The sequence below is a fragment of the Ranitomeya imitator genome, chromosome 7, assembly GCF_032444005.1.
Source record: "Ranitomeya imitator isolate aRanImi1 chromosome 7, aRanImi1.pri, whole genome shotgun sequence".
NCBI classification, from domain to species: Eukaryota; Metazoa; Chordata; class Amphibia; order Anura; family Dendrobatidae; genus Ranitomeya; species Ranitomeya imitator.
The window spans coordinates 141,090,710-141,108,454 of NC_091288.1; the positions used below are offsets into that span (position 1 = coordinate 141,090,710).

Below are 17,745 nucleotides of genomic sequence, written 5' to 3' on the forward strand. Positions count from 1 at the left end.
GGTTTCATGCAAGTGAAAATCCCATTTTTAAGATAGGAAGTTTCTTTTTGAGATGATGAAAACAAGGCACTGCTGAGATTCGAACTCAGGATCTCCTGTTTACTAGACAGGCGCTTTAACCAACTAAGCCACAGCACCACAAGCTGAAAAGCCTATGAAATGCAATAGAATCTGGATCGATGACAAGGCCTTGGGTTTTGAAGTTCCATAATTGAATGATCCATCTTCTAGCACAGCTTCAACTTGGTACTTGTTTTTCTTCCAAGTTATGACACAGAATAGGCAGATTGAAGGAATGCCACAGCAGGGCCAAAAGAGTTTGCCCCAATCTAACTGTAAAGAATAGACACTGTAATATCTTCAATGAAAACACACTGACCCGTAAAAATAATCATTACATCTTTTCTCCTTAGCGCATGTGCGCCATGTAGACGAGGTGGCCGAGTGGTTAAGGCGATGGACTGCTAATCCATTGTGCTCTGCATGCATGGGTTCGAATCCCATCCTCGTCGGTTTATTCTGCTTGTTTCATGTTGTATTGTTTTCATTTCTAGCCAAAGCGGTAGATACGTCAAGCTTGAAAGTTTATCTTCCTTTTTAAGAAAGCTGCTATCAAACTTTGCAGAGTTAGAAGTGTAAATCCACTGGTTTTATTTTGAAATGCTTGATGCCATCCTTTATTCTCTAAAGAAAGTTATATCGTCTAATTCCTTTTTAAGCGTTTCGACAGCAGAGATTTTTTTTCTCTCAACTGCACTATGTTTTGACTGTGGTAAAGACTTGTTTAATGTCATACAAGAACAAAAGTCCACCTTTTTTTTGCTAAAATGACCCAAACTGAGATGAAGAAAGAAAACCACTGCTGACGTTCGAAATCAAGATTTTCTGTTTACTAAACAGGCACTTAGACCAACTAAGCCAAAGGACAAAAAGGTGTGATACTTTAGAAAGCCTGCTTAGCGAGTCAGATGCATAAAGAGGAGGAATTTCAAAATAAAATCCACTGGTTTTAAGTTGTCATGCTTGATGCCATCTTTCTTCCTTTTTGGCCCTTATACAGAAGACATTCTTCATCTCACAATTGCACTATCAGTAAAGACGTAGCCAAGGTAAATTTGAGGTTTCATGCAAGTGAAAATCCCATTTTTAAGATAGGAAGTTTCTTTTTGAGATGATGAAAACAAGGCACTGCTGAGATTCGAACTCAGGATCTCCTGTTTACTAGACAGGCGCTTTAACCAACTAAGCCACAGCACCACAAGCTGAAAAGCCTATGAAATGCAATAGAATCTGGATCGATGACAAGGCCTTGGGTTTTGAAGTTCCATAATTGAATGATCCATCTTCTAGCACAGCTTCAACTTGGTACTTGTTTTTCTTCCAAGTTATGACACAGAATAGGCAGATTGAAGGAATGCCACAGCAGGGCCAAAAGAGTTTGCCCCAATCTAACTGTAAAGAATAGACACTGTAATATCTTCAATGAAAACACACTGACCCGTAAAAATAATCATTACATCTTTTCTCCTTAGCGCATGTGCGCCATGTAGACGAGGTGGCCGAGTGGTTAAGGCGATGGACTGCTAATCCATTGTGCTCTGCATGCATGGGTTCGAATCCCATCCTCGTCGGTTTATTCTGCTTGTTTCATGTTGTATTGTTTTCATTTCTAGCCAAAGCGGTAGATACGTCAAGCTTGAAAGTTTATCTTCCTTTTTAAGAAAGCTGCTATCAAACTTTGCAGAGTTAGAAGTGTAAATCCACTGGTTTTATTTTGAAATGCTTGATGCCATCCTTTATTCTCTAAAGAAAGTTATATCGTCTAATTCCTTTTTAAGCGTTTCGACAGCAGAGATTTTTTTTCTCTCAACTGCACTATGTTTTGACTGTGGTAAAGACTTGTTTAATGTCATACAAGAACAAAAGTCCACCTTTTTTTTGCTAAAATGACCCAAACTGAGATGAAGAAAGAAAACCACTGCTGACGTTCGAAATCAAGATTTTCTGTTTACTAAACAGGCACTTAGACCAACTAAGCCAAAGGACAAAAAGGTGTGATACTTTAGAAAGCCTGCTTAGCGAGTCAGATGCATAAAGAGGAGGAATTTCAAAATAAAATCCACTGGTTTTAAGTTGTCATGCTTGATGCCATCTTTCTTCCTTTTTGGCCCTTATACAGAAGACATTCTTCATCTCACAATTGCACTATCAGTAAAGACGTAGCCAAGGTAAATTTGAGGTTTCATGCAAGTGAAAATCCCATTTTTAAGATAGGAAGTTTCTTTTTGAGATGATGAAAACAAGGCACTGCTGAGATTCGAACTCAGGATCTCCTGTTTACTAGACAGGCGCTTTAACCAACTAAGCCACAGCACCACAAGCTGAAAAGCCTATGAAATGCAATAGAATCTGGATCGATGACAAGGCCTTGGGTTTTGAAGTTCCATAATTGAATGATCCATCTTCTAGCACAGCTTCAACTTGGTACTTGTTTTTCTTCCAAGTTATGACACAGAATAGGCAGATTGAAGGAATGCCACAGCAGGGCCAAAAGAGTTTGCCCCAATCTAACTGTAAAGAATAGACACTGTAATATCTTCAATGAAAACACACTGACCCGTAAAAATAATCATTACATCTTTTCTCCTTAGCGCATGTGCGCCATGTAGACGAGGTGGCCGAGTGGTTAAGGCGATGGACTGCTAATCCATTGTGCTCTGCATGCATGGGTTCGAATCCCATCCTCGTCGGTTTATTCTGCTTGTTTCATGTTGTATTGTTTTCATTTCTAGCCAAAGCGGTAGATACGTCAAGCTTGAAAGTTTATCTTCCTTTTTAAGAAAGCTGCTATCAAACTTTGCAGAGTTAGAAGTGTAAATCCACTGGTTTTATTTTGAAATGCTTGATGCCATCCTTTATTCTCTAAAGAAAGTTATATCGTCTAATTCCTTTTTAAGCGTTTCGACAGCAGAGATTTTTTTTCTCTCAACTGCACTATGTTTTGACTGTGGTAAAGACTTGTTTAATGTCATACAAGAACAAAAGTCCACCTTTTTTTTGCTAAAATGACCCAAACTGAGATGAAGAAAGAAAACCACTGCTGACGTTCGAAATCAAGATTTTCTGTTTACTAAACAGGCACTTAGACCAACTAAGCCAAAGGACAAAAAGGTGTGATACTTTAGAAAGCCTGCTTAGCGAGTCAGATGCATAAAGAGGAGGAATTTCAAAATAAAATCCACTGGTTTTAAGTTGTCATGCTTGATGCCATCTTTCTTCCTTTTTGGCCCTTATACAGAAGACATTCTTCATCTCACAATTGCACTATCAGTAAAGACGTAGCCAAGGTAAATTTGAGGTTTCATGCAAGTGAAAATCCCATTTTTAAGATAGGAAGTTTCTTTTTGAGATGATGAAAACAAGGCACTGCTGAGATTCGAACTCAGGATCTCCTGTTTACTAGACAGGCGCTTTAACCAACTAAGCCACAGCACCACAAGCTGAAAAGCCTATGAAATGCAATAGAATCTGGATCGATGACAAGGCCTTGGGTTTTGAAGTTCCATAATTGAATGATCCATCTTCTAGCACAGCTTCAACTTGGTACTTGTTTTTCTTCCAAGTTATGACACAGAATAGGCAGATTGAAGGAATGCCACAGCAGGGCCAAAAGAGTTTGCCCCAATCTAACTGTAAAGAATAGACACTGTAATATCTTCAATGAAAACACACTGACCCGTAAAAATAATCATTACATCTTTTCTCCTTAGCGCATGTGCGCCATGTAGACGAGGTGGCCGAGTGGTTAAGGCGATGGACTGCTAATCCATTGTGCTCTGCATGCATGGGTTCGAATCCCATCCTCGTCGGTTTATTCTGCTTGTTTCATGTTGTATTGTTTTCATTTCTAGCCAAAGCGGTAGATACGTCAAGCTTGAAAGTTTATCTTCCTTTTTAAGAAAGCTGCTATCAAACTTTGCAGAGTTAGAAGTGTAAATCCACTGGTTTTATTTTGAAATGCTTGATGCCATCCTTTATTCTCTAAAGAAAGTTATATCGTCTAATTCCTTTTTAAGCGTTTCGACAGCAGAGATTTTTTTTCTCTCAACTGCACTATGTTTTGACTGTGGTAAAGACTTGTTTAATGTCATACAAGAACAAAAGTCCACCTTTTTTTTGCTAAAATGACCCAAACTGAGATGAAGAAAGAAAACCACTGCTGACGTTCGAAATCAAGATTTTCTGTTTACTAAACAGGCACTTAGACCAACTAAGCCAAAGGACAAAAAGGTGTGATACTTTAGAAAGCCTGCTTAGCGAGTCAGATGCATAAAGAGGAGGAATTTCAAAATAAAATCCACTGGTTTTAAGTTGTCATGCTTGATGCCATCTTTCTTCCTTTTTGGCCCTTATACAGAAGACATTCTTCATCTCACAATTGCACTATCAGTAAAGACGTAGCCAAGGTAAATTTGAGGTTTCATGCAAGTGAAAATCCCATTTTTAAGATAGGAAGTTTCTTTTTGAGATGATGAAAACAAGGCACTGCTGAGATTCGAACTCAGGATCTCCTGTTTACTAGACAGGCGCTTTAACCAACTAAGCCACAGCACCACAAGCTGGAAAGCCTATGAAATGCAATAGAATCTGGATCGATGACAAGGCCTTGGGTTTTGAAGTTCCATAATTGAATGATCCATCTTCTAGCACAGCTTCAACTTGGTACTTGTTTTTCTTCCAAGTTATGACACAGAATAGGCAGATTGAAGGAATGCCACAGCAGGGCCAAAAGAGTTTGCCCCAATCTAACTGTAAAGAATAGACACTGTAATATCTTCAATGAAAACACACTGACCCGTAAAAATAATCATTACATCTTTTCTCCTTAGCACATGTGCGCCATGTAGACGAGGTGGCCGAGTGGTTAAGGCGATGGACTGCTAATCCATTGTGCTCTGCATGCATGGGTTCGAATCCCATCCTCGTCGGTTTATTCTGCTTGTTTCATGTTGTATTGTTTTCATTTCTAGCCAAAGCGGTAGATACGTCAAGCTTGAAAGTTTATCTTCCTTTTTAAGAAAGCTGCTATCAAACTTTGCAGAGTTAGAAGTGTAAATCCACTGGTTTTATTTTGAAATGCTTGATGCCATCCTTTATTCTCTAAAGAAAGTTATATCGTCTAATTCCTTTTTAAGCGTTTCGACAGCAGAGATTTTTTTTCTCTCAACTGCACTATGTTTTGACTGTGGTAAAGACTTGTTTAATGTCATACAAGAACAAAAGTCCACCTTTTTTTTGCTAAAATGACCCAAACTGAGATGAAGAAAGAAAACCACTGCTGACGTTCGAAATCAAGATTTTCTGTTTACTAAACAGGCACTTAGACCAACTAAGCCAAAGGACAAAAAGGTGTGATACTTTAGAAAGCCTGCTTAGCGAGTCAGATGCATAAAGAGGAGGAATTTCAAAATAAAATCCACTGGTTTTAAGTTGTCATGCTTGATGCCATCTTTCTTCCTTTTTGGCCCTTATACAGAAGACATTCTTCATCTCACAATTGCACTATCAGTAAAGACGTAGCCAAGGTAAATTTGAGGTTTCATGCAAGTGAAAATCCCATTTTTAAGATAGGAAGTTTCTTTTTGAGATGATGAAAACAAGGCACTGCTGAGATTCGAACTCAGGATCTCCTGTTTACTAGACAGGCGCTTTAACCAACTAAGCCACAGCACCACAAGCTGGAAAGCCTATGAAATGCAATAGAATCTGGATCGATGACAAGGCCTTGGGTTTTGAAGTTCCATAATTGAATGATCCATCTTCTAGCACAGCTTCAACTTGGTACTTGTTTTTCTTCCAAGTTATGACACAGAATAGGCAGATTGAAGGAATGCCACAGCAGGGCCAAAAGAGTTTGCCCCAATCTAACTGTAAAGAATAGACACTGTAATATCTTCAATGAAAACACACTGACCCGTAAAAATAATCATTACATCTTTTCTCCTTAGCGCATGTGCGCCATGTAGACGAGGTGGCCGAGTGGTTAAGGCGATGGACTGCTAATCCATTGTGCTCTGCATGCATGGGTTTGAATCCCATCCTCGTCGGTTTATTCTGCTTGTTTCATGTTGTATTGTTTTGTTTTCATTTCTAGCCAAAGCGGTAGATACGTCAAGCTTGAAAGTTTATCTTCCTTTTTAAGAAAGCTGCTATCAAACTTTGCAGAGTTAGAAGTGTAAATCCACTGGTTTTATTTTGAAATGCTTGATGCCATCCTTTATTCTCTAAAGAAAGTTATATCGTCTAATTCCTTTTTAAGCGTTTCGACAGCAGAGATTTTTTTTCTCTCAACTGCACTATGTTTTGACTGTGGTAAAGACTTGTTTAATGTCATACAAGAACAAAAGTCCACCTTTTTTTTTGCTAAAATGACCCAAACTGAGATGAAGAATGAAAACCACTGCTGACGTTCGAAATCAAGATTTTCTGTTTACTAAACAGGCACTTAGACCAACTAAGCCAAAGGACAAAAAGGTGTGATACTTTAGAAAGCCTGCTTAGCGAGTCAGATGCATAAAGAGGAGGAATTTCAAAATAAAATCCACTGGTTTTAAGTTGTCATGCTTGATGCCATCTTTCTTCCTTTTTGGCCCTTATACAGAAGACATTCTTCATCTCACAATTGCACTATCAGTAAAGACGTAGCCAAGGTAAATTTGAGGTTTCATGCAAGTGAAAATCCCATTTTTAAGATAGGAAGTTTCTTTTTGAGATGATGAAAACAAGGCACTGCTGAGATTCGAACTCAGGATCTCCTGTTTACTAGACAGGCGCTTTAACCAACTAAGCCACAGCACCACAAGCTGGAAAGCCTATGAAATGCAATAGAATCTGGATCGATGACAAGGCCTTGGGTTTTGAAGTTCCATAATTGAATGATCCATCTTCTAGCACAGCTTCAACTTGGTACTTGTTTTTCTTCCAAGTTATGACACAGAATAGGCAGATTGAAGGAATGCCACAGCAGGGCCAAAAGAGTTTGCCCCAATCTAACTGTAAAGAATAGACACTGTAATATCTTCAATGAAAACACACTGACCCGTAAAAATAATCATTACATCTTTTCTCCTTAGCGCATGTGCGCCATGTAGACGAGGTGGCCGAGTGGTTAAGGCGATGGACTGCTAATCCATTGTGCTCTGCATGCATGGGTTTGAATCCCATCCTCGTCGGTTTATTCTGCTTGTTTCATGTTGTATTGTTTTGTTTTCATTTCTAGCCAAAGCGGTAGATACGTCAAGCTTGAAAGTTTATCTTCCTTTTTAAGAAAGCTGCTATCAAACTTTGCAGAGTTAGAAGTGTAAATCCACTGGTTTTATTTTGAAATGCTTGATGCCATCCTTTATTCTCTAAAGAAAGTTATATCGTCTAATTCCTTTTTAAGCGTTTCGACAGCAGAGATTTTTTTTCTCTCAACTGCACTATGTTTTGACTGTGGTAAAGACTTGTTTAATGTCATACAAGAACAAAAGTCCACCTTTTTTTTTGCTAAAATGACCCAAACTGAGATGAAGAATGAAAACCACTGCTGACGTTCGAAATCAAGATTTTCTGTTTACTAAACAGGCACTTAGACCAACTAAGCCAAAGGACAAAAAGGTGTGATACTTTAGAAAGCCTGCTTAGCGAGTCAGATGCATAAAGAGGAGGAATTTCAAAATAAAATCCACTGGTTTTAAGTTGTCATGCTTGATGCCATCTTTCTTCCTTTTTGGCCCTTATACAGAAGACATTCTTCATCTCACAATTGCACTATCAGTAAAGACGTAGCCAAGGTAAATTTGAGGTTTCATGCAAGTGAAAATCCCATTTTTAAGATAGGAAGTTTCTTTTTGAGATGATGAAAACAAGGCACTGCTGAGATTCGAACTCAGGATCTCCTGTTTACTAGACAGGCGCTTTAACCAACTAAGCCACAGCACCACAAGCTGGAAAGCCTATGAAATGCAATAGAATCTGGATCGATGACAAGGCCTTGGGTTTTGAAGTTCCATAATTGAATGATCCATCTTCTAGCACAGCTTCAACTTGGTACTTGTTTTTCTTCCAAGTTATGACACAGAATAGGCAGATTGAAGGAATGCCACAGCAGGGCCAAAAGAGTTTGCCCCAATCTAACTGTAAAGAATAGACACTGTAATATCTTCAATGAAAACACACTGACCCGTAAAAATAATCATTACATCTTTTCTCCTTAGCGCATGTGCGCCATGTAGACGAGGTGGCCGAGTGGTTAAGGCGATGGACTGCTAATCCATTGTGCTCTGCATGCATGGGTTCGAATCCCATCCTCGTCGGTTTATTCTGCTTGTTTCATGTTGTATTGTTTTCATTTCTAGCCAAAGCGGTAGATACGTCAAGCTTGAAAGTTTATCTTCCTTTTTAAGAAAGCTGCTATCAAACTTTGCAGAGTTAGAAGTGTAAATCCACTGGTTTTATTTTGAAATGCTTGATGCCATCCTTTATTCTCTAAAGAAAGTTATATCGTCTAATTCCTTTTTAAGCGTTTCGACAGCAGAGATTTTTTTTCTCTCAACTGCACTATGTTTTGACTGTGGTAAAGACTTGTTTAATGTCATACAAGAACAAAAGTCCACCTTTTTTTTGCTAAAATGACCCAAACTGAGATGAAGAAAGAAAACCACTGCTGACGTTCGAAATCAAGATTTTCTGTTTACTAAACAGGCACTTAGACCAACTAAGCCAAAGGACAAAAAGGTGTGATACTTTAGAAAGCCTGCTTAGCGAGTCAGATGCATAAAGAGGAGGAATTTCAAAATAAAATCCACTGGTTTTAAGTTGTCATGCTTGATGCCATCTTTCTTCCTTTTTGGCCCTTATACAGAAGACATTCTTCATCTCACAATTGCACTATCAGTAAAGACGTAGCCAAGGTAAATTTGAGGTTTCATGCAAGTGAAAATCCCATTTTTAAGATAGGAAGTTTCTTTTTGAGATGATGAAAACAAGGCACTGCTGAGATTCGAACTCAGGATCTCCTGTTTACTAGACAGGCGCTTTAACCAACTAAGCCACAGCACCACAAGCTGAAAAGCCTATGAAATGCAATAGAATCTGGATCGATGACAAGGCCTTGGGTTTTGAAGTTCCATAATTGAATGATCCATCTTCTAGCACAGCTTCAACTTGGTACTTGTTTTTCTTCCAAGTTATGACACAGAATAGGCAGATTGAAGGAATGCCACAGCAGGGCCAAAAGAGTTTGCCCCAATCTAACTGTAAAGAATAGACACTGTAATATCTTCAATGAAAACACACTGACCCGTAAAAATAATCATTACATCTTTTCTCCTTAGCGCATGTGCGCCATGTAGACGAGGTGGCCGAGTGGTTAAGGCGATGGACTGCTAATCCATTGTGCTCTGCATGCATGGGTTCGAATCCCATCCTCGTCGGTTTATTCTGCTTGTTTCATGTTGTATTGTTTTCATTTCTAGCCAAAGCGGTAGATACGTCAAGCTTGAAAGTTTATCTTCCTTTTTAAGAAAGCTGCTATCAAACTTTGCAGAGTTAGAAGTGTAAATCCACTGGTTTTATTTTGAAATGCTTGATGCCATCCTTTATTCTCTAAAGAAAGTTATATCGTCTAATTCCTTTTTAAGCGTTTCGACAGCAGAGATTTTTTTTCTCTCAACTGCACTATGTTTTGACTGTGGTAAAGACTTGTTTAATGTCATACAAGAACAAAAGTCCACCTTTTTTTTGCTAAAATGACCCAAACTGAGATGAAGAAAGAAAACCACTGCTGACGTTCGAAATCAAGATTTTCTGTTTACTAAACAGGCACTTAGACCAACTAAGCCAAAGGACAAAAAGGTGTGATACTTTAGAAAGCCTGCTTAGCGAGTCAGATGCATAAAGAGGAGGAATTTCAAAATAAAATCCACTGGTTTTAAGTTGTCATGCTTGATGCCATCTTTCTTCCTTTTTGGCCCTTATACAGAAGACATTCTTCATCTCACAATTGCACTATCAGTAAAGACGTAGCCAAGGTAAATTTGAGGTTTCATGCAAGTGAAAATCCCATTTTTAAGATAGGAAGTTTCTTTTTGAGATGATGAAAACAAGGCACTGCTGAGATTCGAACTCAGGATCTCCTGTTTACTAGACAGGCGCTTTAACCAACTAAGCCACAGCACCACAAGCTGGAAAGCCTATGAAATGCAATAGAATCTGGATCGATGACAAGGCCTTGGGTTTTGAAGTTCCATAATTGAATGATCCATCTTCTAGCACAGCTTCAACTTGGTACTTGTTTTTCTTCCAAGTTATGACACAGAATAGGCAGATTGAAGGAATGCCACAGCAGGGCCAAAAGAGTTTGCCCCAATCTAACTGTAAAGAATAGACACTGTAATATCTTCAATGAAAACACACTGACCCGTAAAAATAATCATTACATCTTTTCTCCTTAGCACATGTGCGCCATGTAGACGAGGTGGCCGAGTGGTTAAGGCGATGGACTGCTAATCCATTGTGCTCTGCATGCATGGGTTCGAATCCCATCCTCGTCGGTTTATTCTGCTTGTTTCATGTTGTATTGTTTTCATTTCTAGCCAAAGCGGTAGATACGTCAAGCTTGAAAGTTTATCTTCCTTTTTAAGAAAGCTGCTATCAAACTTTGCAGAGTTAGAAGTGTAAATCCACTGGTTTTATTTTGAAATGCTTGATGCCATCCTTTATTCTCTAAAGAAAGTTATATCGTCTAATTCCTTTTTAAGCGTTTCGACAGCAGAGATTTTTTTTCTCTCAACTGCACTATGTTTTGACTGTGGTAAAGACTTGTTTAATGTCATACAAGAACAAAAGTCCACCTTTTTTTTGCTAAAATGACCCAAACTGAGATGAAGAAAGAAAACCACTGCTGACGTTCGAAATCAAGATTTTCTGTTTACTAAACAGGCACTTAGACCAACTAAGCCAAAGGACAAAAAGGTGTGATACTTTAGAAAGCCTGCTTAGCGAGTCAGATGCATAAAGAGGAGGAATTTCAAAATAAAATCCACTGGTTTTAAGTTGTCATGCTTGATGCCATCTTTCTTCCTTTTTGGCCCTTATACAGAAGACATTCTTCATCTCACAATTGCACTATCAGTAAAGACGTAGCCAAGGTAAATTTGAGGTTTCATGCAAGTGAAAATCCCATTTTTAAGATAGGAAGTTTCTTTTTGAGATGATGAAAACAAGGCACTGCTGAGATTCGAACTCAGGATCTCCTGTTTACTAGACAGGCGCTTTAACCAACTAAGCCACAGCACCACAAGCTGGAAAGCCTATGAAATGCAATAGAATCTGGATCGATGACAAGGCCTTGGGTTTTGAAGTTCCATAATTGAATGATCCATCTTCTAGCACAGCTTCAACTTGGTACTTGTTTTTCTTCCAAGTTATGACACAGAATAGGCAGATTGAAGGAATGCCACAGCAGGGCCAAAAGAGTTTGCCCCAATCTAACTGTAAAGAATAGACACTGTAATATCTTCAATGAAAACACACTGACCCGTAAAAATAATCATTACATCTTTTCTCCTTAGCGCATGTGCGCCATGTAGACGAGGTGGCCGAGTGGTTAAGGCGATGGACTGCTAATCCATTGTGCTCTGCATGCATGGGTTCGAATCCCATCCTCGTCGGTTTATTCTGCTTGTTTCATGTTGTATTGTTTTCATTTCTAGCCAAAGCGGTAGATACGTCAAGCTTGAAAGTTTATCTTCCTTTTTAAGAAAGCTGCTATCAAACTTTGCAGAGTTAGAAGTGTAAATCCACTGGTTTTATTTTGAAATGCTTGATGCCATCCTTTATTCTCTAAAGAAAGTTATATCGTCTAATTCCTTTTTAAGCGTTTCGACAGCAGAGATTTTTTTTCTCTCAACTGCACTATGTTTTGACTGTGGTAAAGACTTGTTTAATGTCATACAAGAACAAAAGTCCACCTTTTTTTTGCTAAAATGACCCAAACTGAGATGAAGAAAGAAAACCACTGCTGACGTTCGAAATCAAGATTTTCTGTTTACTAAACAGGCACTTAGACCAACTAAGCCAAAGGACAAAAAGGTGTGATACTTTAGAAAGCCTGCTTAGCGAGTCAGATGCATAAAGAGGAGGAATTTCAAAATAAAATCCACTGGTTTTAAGTTGTCATGCTTGATGCCATCTTTATCCCTTTTTGGCCCTTATACAGAAGACATTCTTCATCTCACAATTGCACTATCAGTAAAGACGTAGCCAAGGTAAATTTGAGGTTTCATGCAAGTGAAAATCCCATTTTTAAGATAGGAAGTTTCTTTTTGAGATGATGAAAACAAGGCACTGCTGAGATTCGAACTCAGGATCTCCTGTTTACTAGACAGGCGCTTTAACCAACTAAGCCACAGCACCACAAGCTGAAAAGCCTATGAAATGCAATAGAATCTGGATCGATGACAAGGCCTTGGGTTTTGAAGTTCCATAATTGAATGATCCATCTTCTAGCACAGCTTCAACTTGGTACTTGTTTTTCTTCCAAGTTATGACACAGAATAGGCAGATTGAAGGAATGCCACAGCAGGGCCAAAAGAGTTTGCCCCAATCTAACTGTAAAGAATAGACACTGTAATATCTTCAATGAAAACACACTGACCCGTAAAAATAATCATTACATCTTTTCTCCTTAGCGCATGTGCGCCATGTAGACGAGGTGGCCGAGTGGTTAAGGCGATGGACTGCTAATCCATTGTGCTCTGCATGCATGGGTTTGAATCCCATCCTCGTCGGTTTATTCTGCTTGTTTCATGTTGTATTGTTTTGTTTTCATTTCTAGCCAAAGCGGTAGATACGTCAAGCTTGAAAGTTTATCTTCCTTTTTAAGAAAGCTGCTATCAAACTTTGCAGAGTTAGAAGTGTAAATCCACTGGTTTTATTTTGAAATGCTTGATGCCATCCTTTATTCTCTAAAGAAAGTTATATCGTCTAATTCCTTTTTAAGCGTTTCGACAGCAGAGATTTTTTTTCTCTCAACTGCACTATGTTTTGACTGTGGTAAAGACTTGTTTAATGTCATACAAGAACAAAAGTCCACCTTTTTTTTTGCTAAAATGACCCAAACTGAGATGAAGAATGAAAACCACTGCTGACGTTCGAAATCAAGATTTTCTGTTTACTAAACAGGCACTTAGACCAACTAAGCCAAAGGACAAAAAGGTGTGATACTTTAGAAAGCCTGCTTAGCGAGTCAGATGCATAAAGAGGAGGAATTTCAAAATAAAATCCACTGGTTTTAAGTTGTCATGCTTGATGCCATCTTTCTTCCTTTTTGGCCCTTATACAGAAGACATTCTTCATCTCACAATTGCACTATCAGTAAAGACGTAGCCAAGGTAAATTTGAGGTTTCATGCAAGTGAAAATCCCATTTTTAAGATAGGAAGTTTCTTTTTGAGATGATGAAAACAAGGCACTGCTGAGATTCGAACTCAGGATCTCCTGTTTACTAGACAGGCGCTTTAACCAACTAAGCCACAGCACCACAAGCTGAAAAGCCTATGAAATGCAATAGAATCTGGATCGATGACAAGGCCTTGGGTTTTGAAGTTCCATAATTGAATGATCCATCTTCTAGCACAGCTTCAACTTGGTACTTGTTTTTCTTCCAAGTTATGACACAGAATAGGCAGATTGAAGGAATGCCACAGCAGGGCCAAAAGAGTTTGCCCCAATCTAACTGTAAAGAATAGACACTGTAATATCTTCAATGAAAACACACTGACCCGTAAAAATAATCATTACATCTTTTCTCCTTAGCGCATGTGCGCCATGTAGACGAGGTGGCCGAGTGGTTAAGGCGATGGACTGCTAATCCATTGTGCTCTGCATGCATGGGTTCGAATCCCATCCTCGTCGGTTTATTCTGCTTGTTTCATGTTGTATTGTTTTGTTTTCATTTCTAGCCAAAGCGGTAGATACGTCAAGCTTGAAAGTTTATCTTCCTTTTTAAGAAAGCTGCTATCAAACTTTGCAGAGTTAGAAGTGTAAATCCACTGGTTTTATTTTGAAATGCTTGATGCCATCCTTTATTCTCTAAAGAAAGTTATATCGTCTAATTCCTTTTTAAGCGTTTCGACAGCAGAGATTTTTTTTCTCTCAACTGCACTATGTTTTGACTGTGGTAAAGACTTGTTTAATGTCATACAAGAACAAAAGTCCACCTTTTTTTTTGCTAAAATGACCCAAACTGAGATGAAGAATGAAAACCACTGCTGACGTTCGAAATCAAGATTTTCTGTTTACTAAACAGGCACTTAGACCAACTAAGCCAAAGGACAAAAAGGTGTGATACTTTAGAAAGCCTGCTTAGCGAGTCAGATGCATAAAGAGGAGGAATTTCAAAATAAAATCCACTGGTTTTAAGTTGTCATGCTTGATGCCATCTTTCTTCCTTTTTGGCCCTTATACAGAAGACATTCTTCATCTCACAATTGCACTATCAGTAAAGACGTAGCCAAGGTAAATTTGAGGTTTCATGCAAGTGAAAATCCCATTTTTAAGATAGGAAGTTTCTTTTTGAGATGATGAAAACAAGGCACTGCTGAGATTCGAACTCAGGATCTCCTGTTTACTAGACAGGCGCTTTAACCAACTAAGCCACAGCACCACAAGCTGGAAAGCCTATGAAATGCAATAGAATCTGGATCGATGACAAGGCCTTGGGTTTTGAAGTTCCATAATTGAATGATCCATCTTCTAGCACAGCTTCAACTTGGTACTTGTTTTTCTTCCAAGTTATGACACAGAATAGGCAGATTGAAGGAATGCCACAGCAGGGCCAAAAGAGTTTGCCCCAATCTAACTGTAAAGAATAGACACTGTAATATCTTCAATGAAAACACACTGACCCGTAAAAATAATCATTACATCTTTTCTCCTTAGCGCATGTGCGCCATGTAGACGAGGTGGCCGAGTGGTTAAGGCGATGGACTGCTAATCCATTGTGCTCTGCATGCATGGGTTCGAATCCCATCCTCGTCGGTTTATTCTGCTTGTTTCATGTTGTATTGTTTTCATTTCTAGCCAAAGCGGTAGATACGTCAAGCTTGAAAGTTTATCTTCCTTTTTAAGAAAGCTGCTATCAAACTTTGCAGAGTTAGAAGTGTAAATCCACTGGTTTTATTTTGAAATGCTTGATGCCATCCTTTATTCTCTAAAGAAAGTTATATCGTCTAATTCCTTTTTAAGCGTTTCGACAGCAGAGATTTTTTTTCTCTCAACTGCACTATGTTTTGACTGTGGTAAAGACTTGTTTAATGTCATACAAGAACAAAAGTCCACCTTTTTTTTGCTAAAATGACCCAAACTGAGATGAAGAAAGAAAACCACTGCTGACGTTCGAAATCAAGATTTTCTGTTTACTAAACAGGCACTTAGACCAACTAAGCCAAAGGACAAAAAGGTGTGATACTTTAGAAAGCCTGCTTAGCGAGTCAGATGCATAAAGAGGAGGAATTTCAAAATAAAATCCACTGGTTTTAAGTTGTCATGCTTGATGCCATCTTTATCCCTTTTTGGCCCTTATACAGAAGACATTCTTCATCTCACAATTGCACTATCAGTAAAGACGTAGCCAAGGTAAATTTGAGGTTTCATGCAAGTGAAAATCCCATTTTTAAGATAGGAAGTTTCTTTTTGAGATGATGAAAACAAGGCACTGCTGAGATTCGAACTCAGGATCTCCTGTTTACTAGACAGGCGCTTTAACCAACTAAGCCACAGCACCACAAGCTGAAAAGCCTATGAAATGCAATAGAATCTGGATCGATGACAAGGCCTTGGGTTTTGAAGTTCCATAATTGAATGATCCATCTTCTAGCACAGCTTCAACTTGGTACTTGTTTTTCTTCCAAGTTATGACACAGAATAGGCAGATTGAAGGAATGCCACAGCAGGGCCAAAAGAGTTTGCCCCAATCTAACTGTAAAGAATAGACACTGTAATATCTTCAATGAAAACACACTGACCCGTAAAAATAATCATTACATCTTTTCTCCTTAGCGCATGTGCGCCATGTAGACGAGGTGGCCGAGTGGTTAAGGCGATGGACTGCTAATCCATTGTGCTCTGCATGCATGGGTTTGAATCCCATCCTCGTCGGTTTATTCTGCTTGTTTCATGTTGTATTGTTTTGTTTTCATTTCTAGCCAAAGCGGTAGATACGTCAAGCTTGAAAGTTTATCTTCCTTTTTAAGAAAGCTGCTATCAAACTTTGCAGAGTTAGAAGTGTAAATCCACTGGTTTTATTTTGAAATGCTTGATGCCATCCTTTATTCTCTAAAGAAAGTTATATCGTCTAATTCCTTTTTAAGCGTTTCGACAGCAGAGATTTTTTTTCTCTCAACTGCACTATGTTTTGACTGTGGTAAAGACTTGTTTAATGTCATACAAGAACAAAAGTCCACCTTTTTTTTGCTAAAATGACCCAAACTGAGATGAAGAAAGAAAACCACTGCTGACGTTCGAAATCAAGATTTTCTGTTTACTAAACAGGCACTTAGACCAACTAAGCCAAAGGACAAAAAGGTGTGATACTTTAGAAAGCCTGCTTAGCGAGTCAGATGCATAAAGAGGAGGAATTTCAAAATAAAATCCACTGGTTTTAAGTTGTCATGCTTGATGCCATCTTTCTTCCTTTTTGGCCCTTATACAGAAGACATTCTTCATCTCACAATTGCACTATCAGTAAAGACGTAGCCAAGGTAAATTTGAGGTTTCATGCAAGTGAAAATCCCATTTTTAAGATAGGAAGTTTCTTTTTGAGATGATGAAAACAAGGCACTGCTGAGATTCGAACTCAGGATCTCCTGTTTACTAGACAGGCGCTTTAACCAACTAAGCCACAGCACCACAAGCTGAAAAGCCTATGAAATGCAATAGAATCTGGATCGATGACAAGGCCTTGGGTTTTGAAGTTCCATAATTGAATGATCCATCTTCTAGCACAGCTTCAACTTGGTACTTGTTTTTCTTCCAAGTTATGACACAGAATAGGCAGATTGAAGGAATGCCACAGCAGGGCCAAAAGAGTTTGCCCCAATCTAACTGTAAAGAATAGACACTGTAATATCTTCAATGAAAACACACTGACCCGTAAAAATAATCATTACATCTTTTCTCCTTAGCGCATGTGCGCCATGTAGACGAGGTGGCCGAGTGGTTAAGGCGATGGACTGCTAATCCATTGTGCTCTGCATGCATGGGTTCGAATCCCATCCTCGTCGGTTTATTCTGCTTGTTTCATGTTGTATTGTTTTCATTTCTAGCCAAAGCGGTAGATACGTCAAGCTTGAAAGTTTATCTTCCTTTTTAAGAAAGCTGCTATCAAACTTTGCAGAGTTAGAAGTGTAAATCCACTGGTTTTATTTTGAAATGCTTGATGCCATCCTTTATTCTCTAAAGAAAGTTATATCGTCTAATTCCTTTTTAAGCGTTTCGACAGCAGAGATTTTTTTTCTCTCAACTGCACTATGTTTTGACTGTGGTAAAGACTTGTTTAATGTCATACAAGAACAAAAGTCCACCTTTTTTTTGCTAAAATGACCTAAACTGAGATGAAGAAAGAAAACCACTGCTGACGTTCGAAATCAAGATTTTCTGTTTACTAAACAGGCACTTAGACCAACTAAGCCAAAGGACAAAA

At 38.7% G+C, this 17,745-nt stretch overlaps 28 non-coding genes across 28 annotated transcripts; 12 read left to right on the forward strand and 16 right to left on the reverse strand.

Annotated features, from left to right (window-relative positions):
* Nucleotides 1-64: 64 nt before the first annotated feature.
* On the reverse strand, nt 65-138 carry TRNAT-AGU (transfer RNA threonine (anticodon AGU)). Its single transcript has one exon. It is a non-coding gene; the product is annotated as a tRNA-Thr (tRNA).
* Nucleotides 139-430: 292 nt separating this feature from the next.
* Nucleotides 431-512, forward strand: TRNAS-GCU (transfer RNA serine (anticodon GCU)). The gene has a single exon. It is a non-coding gene; the product is annotated as a tRNA-Ser (tRNA).
* Nucleotides 513-1,183: 671 nt separating this feature from the next.
* Nucleotides 1,184-1,257, reverse strand: TRNAT-AGU (transfer RNA threonine (anticodon AGU)). Its single transcript has one exon. It is a non-coding gene; the product is annotated as a tRNA-Thr (tRNA).
* Nucleotides 1,258-1,549: 292 nt separating this feature from the next.
* On the forward strand, nt 1,550-1,631 carry TRNAS-GCU (transfer RNA serine (anticodon GCU)). The gene has a single exon. It is a non-coding gene; the product is annotated as a tRNA-Ser (tRNA).
* Nucleotides 1,632-2,302: 671 nt separating this feature from the next.
* On the reverse strand, nt 2,303-2,376 carry TRNAT-AGU (transfer RNA threonine (anticodon AGU)). Its single transcript has one exon. It is a non-coding gene; the product is annotated as a tRNA-Thr (tRNA).
* Nucleotides 2,377-2,668: 292 nt separating this feature from the next.
* TRNAS-GCU (transfer RNA serine (anticodon GCU)) lies at nt 2,669-2,750 on the forward strand. The gene has a single exon. It is a non-coding gene; the product is annotated as a tRNA-Ser (tRNA).
* Nucleotides 2,751-3,421: 671 nt separating this feature from the next.
* On the reverse strand, nt 3,422-3,495 carry TRNAT-AGU (transfer RNA threonine (anticodon AGU)). Its single transcript has one exon. It is a non-coding gene; the product is annotated as a tRNA-Thr (tRNA).
* A 292-nt stretch (nt 3,496-3,787) lies between these two features.
* On the forward strand, nt 3,788-3,869 carry TRNAS-GCU (transfer RNA serine (anticodon GCU)). Its single transcript has one exon. It is a non-coding gene; the product is annotated as a tRNA-Ser (tRNA).
* A 671-nt stretch (nt 3,870-4,540) lies between these two features.
* On the reverse strand, nt 4,541-4,614 carry TRNAT-AGU (transfer RNA threonine (anticodon AGU)). The gene has a single exon. It is a non-coding gene; the product is annotated as a tRNA-Thr (tRNA).
* A 292-nt stretch (nt 4,615-4,906) lies between these two features.
* On the forward strand, nt 4,907-4,988 carry TRNAS-GCU (transfer RNA serine (anticodon GCU)). The gene has a single exon. It is a non-coding gene; the product is annotated as a tRNA-Ser (tRNA).
* A 671-nt stretch (nt 4,989-5,659) lies between these two features.
* On the reverse strand, nt 5,660-5,733 carry TRNAT-AGU (transfer RNA threonine (anticodon AGU)). The gene has a single exon. It is a non-coding gene; the product is annotated as a tRNA-Thr (tRNA).
* A 1,051-nt stretch (nt 5,734-6,784) lies between these two features.
* Nucleotides 6,785-6,858, reverse strand: TRNAT-AGU (transfer RNA threonine (anticodon AGU)). The gene has a single exon. It is a non-coding gene; the product is annotated as a tRNA-Thr (tRNA).
* Nucleotides 6,859-7,909: 1,051 nt separating this feature from the next.
* TRNAT-AGU (transfer RNA threonine (anticodon AGU)) lies at nt 7,910-7,983 on the reverse strand. Its single transcript has one exon. It is a non-coding gene; the product is annotated as a tRNA-Thr (tRNA).
* Nucleotides 7,984-8,275: 292 nt separating this feature from the next.
* On the forward strand, nt 8,276-8,357 carry TRNAS-GCU (transfer RNA serine (anticodon GCU)). The gene has a single exon. It is a non-coding gene; the product is annotated as a tRNA-Ser (tRNA).
* A 671-nt stretch (nt 8,358-9,028) lies between these two features.
* Nucleotides 9,029-9,102, reverse strand: TRNAT-AGU (transfer RNA threonine (anticodon AGU)). The gene has a single exon. It is a non-coding gene; the product is annotated as a tRNA-Thr (tRNA).
* A 292-nt stretch (nt 9,103-9,394) lies between these two features.
* TRNAS-GCU (transfer RNA serine (anticodon GCU)) lies at nt 9,395-9,476 on the forward strand. The gene has a single exon. It is a non-coding gene; the product is annotated as a tRNA-Ser (tRNA).
* Nucleotides 9,477-10,147: 671 nt separating this feature from the next.
* On the reverse strand, nt 10,148-10,221 carry TRNAT-AGU (transfer RNA threonine (anticodon AGU)). The gene has a single exon. It is a non-coding gene; the product is annotated as a tRNA-Thr (tRNA).
* A 292-nt stretch (nt 10,222-10,513) lies between these two features.
* Nucleotides 10,514-10,595, forward strand: TRNAS-GCU (transfer RNA serine (anticodon GCU)). The gene has a single exon. It is a non-coding gene; the product is annotated as a tRNA-Ser (tRNA).
* A 671-nt stretch (nt 10,596-11,266) lies between these two features.
* On the reverse strand, nt 11,267-11,340 carry TRNAT-AGU (transfer RNA threonine (anticodon AGU)). The gene has a single exon. It is a non-coding gene; the product is annotated as a tRNA-Thr (tRNA).
* A 292-nt stretch (nt 11,341-11,632) lies between these two features.
* On the forward strand, nt 11,633-11,714 carry TRNAS-GCU (transfer RNA serine (anticodon GCU)). Its single transcript has one exon. It is a non-coding gene; the product is annotated as a tRNA-Ser (tRNA).
* A 671-nt stretch (nt 11,715-12,385) lies between these two features.
* Nucleotides 12,386-12,459, reverse strand: TRNAT-AGU (transfer RNA threonine (anticodon AGU)). Its single transcript has one exon. It is a non-coding gene; the product is annotated as a tRNA-Thr (tRNA).
* Nucleotides 12,460-13,510: 1,051 nt separating this feature from the next.
* TRNAT-AGU (transfer RNA threonine (anticodon AGU)) lies at nt 13,511-13,584 on the reverse strand. The gene has a single exon. It is a non-coding gene; the product is annotated as a tRNA-Thr (tRNA).
* A 292-nt stretch (nt 13,585-13,876) lies between these two features.
* TRNAS-GCU (transfer RNA serine (anticodon GCU)) lies at nt 13,877-13,958 on the forward strand. Its single transcript has one exon. It is a non-coding gene; the product is annotated as a tRNA-Ser (tRNA).
* Nucleotides 13,959-14,635: 677 nt separating this feature from the next.
* On the reverse strand, nt 14,636-14,709 carry TRNAT-AGU (transfer RNA threonine (anticodon AGU)). Its single transcript has one exon. It is a non-coding gene; the product is annotated as a tRNA-Thr (tRNA).
* A 292-nt stretch (nt 14,710-15,001) lies between these two features.
* On the forward strand, nt 15,002-15,083 carry TRNAS-GCU (transfer RNA serine (anticodon GCU)). The gene has a single exon. It is a non-coding gene; the product is annotated as a tRNA-Ser (tRNA).
* Nucleotides 15,084-15,754: 671 nt separating this feature from the next.
* On the reverse strand, nt 15,755-15,828 carry TRNAT-AGU (transfer RNA threonine (anticodon AGU)). The gene has a single exon. It is a non-coding gene; the product is annotated as a tRNA-Thr (tRNA).
* Nucleotides 15,829-16,878: 1,050 nt separating this feature from the next.
* TRNAT-AGU (transfer RNA threonine (anticodon AGU)) lies at nt 16,879-16,952 on the reverse strand. The gene has a single exon. It is a non-coding gene; the product is annotated as a tRNA-Thr (tRNA).
* Nucleotides 16,953-17,244: 292 nt separating this feature from the next.
* Nucleotides 17,245-17,326, forward strand: TRNAS-GCU (transfer RNA serine (anticodon GCU)). Its single transcript has one exon. It is a non-coding gene; the product is annotated as a tRNA-Ser (tRNA).
* Nucleotides 17,327-17,745: the final 419 nt, after the last annotated feature.